This window comes from Microtus ochrogaster, unplaced genomic scaffold (genome assembly GCF_000317375.1).
Source record: "Microtus ochrogaster isolate Prairie Vole_2 unplaced genomic scaffold, MicOch1.0 UNK23, whole genome shotgun sequence".
Taxonomy (NCBI): domain Eukaryota; kingdom Metazoa; phylum Chordata; class Mammalia; order Rodentia; family Cricetidae; genus Microtus; species Microtus ochrogaster.
Genome location: NW_004949121.1, coordinates 263,091 through 265,859, shown reverse-complemented (window position 1 = coordinate 265,859; position 2,769 = coordinate 263,091). Strand labels below are relative to the sequence as shown.

The 2,769-nt window shown below is 35.3% G+C and overlaps 1 non-coding gene across 1 annotated transcript; it reads right to left on the bottom strand.

Annotated features, from left to right (window-relative positions):
- Positions 1-2,415: 2,415 nt before the first annotated feature.
- LOC113458423 lies at positions 2,416-2,541 on the bottom strand. The gene has a single exon (XR_003378809.1). It is a non-coding gene; the product is annotated as a U6atac minor spliceosomal RNA (small nuclear RNA).
- Between the last annotated feature and the right edge of the window lie 228 nt (positions 2,542-2,769).

Genomic DNA, 2,769 nt, shown 5'->3' with positions numbered 1-2,769 from the left:
TCAAGTCTCTTGTGGGATAAAACCGGACTCTCTGAATATGGTGAACAATGAGGGCTGATGAGAAGCCAAGGACAATGGCATGGGGTTTTGATCCTACTTCATGTTCTGGCTTTGTGGGAGCCTAGCCAGTTTGGATGTTCACCTTCCTAGACATGGATGGAGGGGGTAGGACCTGGGACTTTCCACAGGGCAGGGAACCCTGACTGCTGGTTGGACTGGAGAGGGAGGGAGAAAGGAGTGGGGGGAGGGGAAGAACGGTGGGAGGAGGGGGAGGGAAATGGGAAGGTGGAAAAAAAATAAAAAATAAATAAAATTAAAAAGAGAACTATTTTGAAGAGATATATAGATAAAGGACAGCCTTGTCTTATCCCTGAAGTTAATGGACTCACTTTGAGTTTCTCTTTATTTAATTTGATGTTAGCGGTTGGCTTGCTGTATATTGCTTATGTTATATTTAGATTTGTTTCTTTTATCACTAATCTCTCCAAAAGCTTTATAATAAGGTGTGTTGGGTTTTTTCAAATGCTTTTTCAGCATCTAATAAAATGTTCGCATGGGTTTTTTCTTTCAGGTTATTTATATGATGTATTATACTGATATATTTTCATATATTGAACCAGCCCTGTATCTCTGGGATGAAGCTGACTTGATCGTGGTGCATGATTTTTCTTGATGTGTTCTTGGATTCAGTTTGCCAGTATTTTATTGAGTATTTTTGCATCCGTGTTCATGTTCATGAGTGAGATTGGTCTGTAATTCTCTTTCTTTATTGAGTCTTTGTGTGGTTTTGGTATCAGGGTAACTGTAGCCTCATAAAAATGTTTGACAATGTTTCTTCTGTTTCTATTATGTGTAACACTTTGAAGAGTATAGGTATTAGCTCTTGGAAGTTTCAGTAGAATTCTGCACTGAAACCATATGTCCCTGAGCTTGTTTTGGTTGGGAGGATTTTGATAACAGCTTCTTTTTCTTTGTAATTCATATATCTATTTAAATTGTTCACCTGGTCTTGATTTAATTTTGGCATATGAAATCTATCTAAAAAGTTCATTTCTTTTAGATTTTCTAATTTTGTGGAGTACAGGTTTTTGTAGTAAGACCTAATGATTCTGTGAATTTTTTCAGTGTCTGTTGTTATGTCCACCTTTTCATTTCTGATTTTGTTAATTGGGGTGTTTTCTCTCTGATTTTTATCAGTTTGGATAATGGTTTGCCTATCTTGTTGATTTTCTCAAAGAACTAGCTCTTTGTTTCATTGATTCTTTGTATTTATTTCTTTGTTTCTATTTTGTTGATTTCATCCCTCAGTTTGATTATTTCCTTTCTTCTACTCCTCCTGGGTATGTCTGCTTTCTTTTGTTCAAGAGCTTTCAGGTATGCTGTTAAGTCACTAATGTGGGCTTTGTCTGTTTTCTTTATGTGGATACTTAGTCTTATGAACTTTACTTTTAGCATTGCTTTCATAGTGTCCCATATGTATGGGCATGTTGTGCTTTCATTTTTGTTGAATTCATGGAAGTCTTTAATTTCTTTATTTCTTCCTTGACCCAGGGTCTTTCAGTAGTTCACTGTTCAACTTCCAAAAGTTTATATGCTTTCTGAGAGTAGTATTGTTGTTAAATTCTAACTTTAATCCCTAGTGATTCAATAAGACACAGTTACTCCTTTTTTTTTTTTTTTTTTGTATCTGTGGAGGTTTGCTTTGTTACTGAGCATGTGATCAATTTATAGAAGTTTCCATGAGGTGCTGAGTAGAAGGTATATCTTTTGTGTTTGGGTGGAATGAGTTATAGTTGTCTGTTAAGTTCATTTGATTCATGACATCTGTTAGTTCTCTTATTTCTCTGTTAAGTTTCTGTCTGGTTGACCTGTTCATTGGCAAGGGTAGAGTGTTGAAGTATCCTACTATTAGTGTGTTTTGTTTGAGGTGCAATTTAATTTTAGTAATGTTTCTTTTACATATGTGTGTGCTCTTTTTTTAGGGGCATAGATGTCCAGGATTGATTCTACATCTTGAAAAATTGTTTCTGTTATGAGTGTATAGTGTCCTTCTCCATCTCTTCTGACTGATTTAGTTTTAAATCAATTCTGTTAGATATTAGGATAGCTACACCCTCTTGTTTCTTAGTTCCATTTGATTGGAAAACCTTTTACCAACTGTTGGCTCTGAGGTAGTGTCTGCCTTTGAGGTTGAGGTGTGTCTTTTGCATACGACAGAAGGCTGGATCCTGTTTTTGTATCTATTCTCTTTGCCTGTGTCATTTTATACATTGAGTCCATTGATATTAATTGATATTAATGACCAGTGGTTGTTGATTCCATTATTTTTTAGTAGTAGTGTTTGTATATTTCCCTTCTTTGGGTTATGTTGGTGGGGGTTATCACATGCTTGTGTTTTTGTGGGTGCAGTTAGCTTAAAAACAGTGGTTAGATACCACAAAGTAGTTGGCAATGCCTTAACATTATGTGGGTTGTTAGGCCCAAGGGCCTCTTCTATTCTTGTCAAGGGTAGTGCTAACCTTCTCTCCTTTCATACACCACTCTATTTCTAATTTTAAAAAAGTAAATGGAGTATTCTTTTCTGTTCTACTTTAATGAGTCGGGTAAATTTAATATTCTACCACTGCGTTTTGCGTAAACCTGGATAATATTAAAAATAAATATGTTTTCTATAAATCATCTTTCTACATAGATTATCCTTATAACAAACTCAATTTTTACTATTTTTAACCATTGTCACACTAACCTAAGCTGTCATCAATACTCACC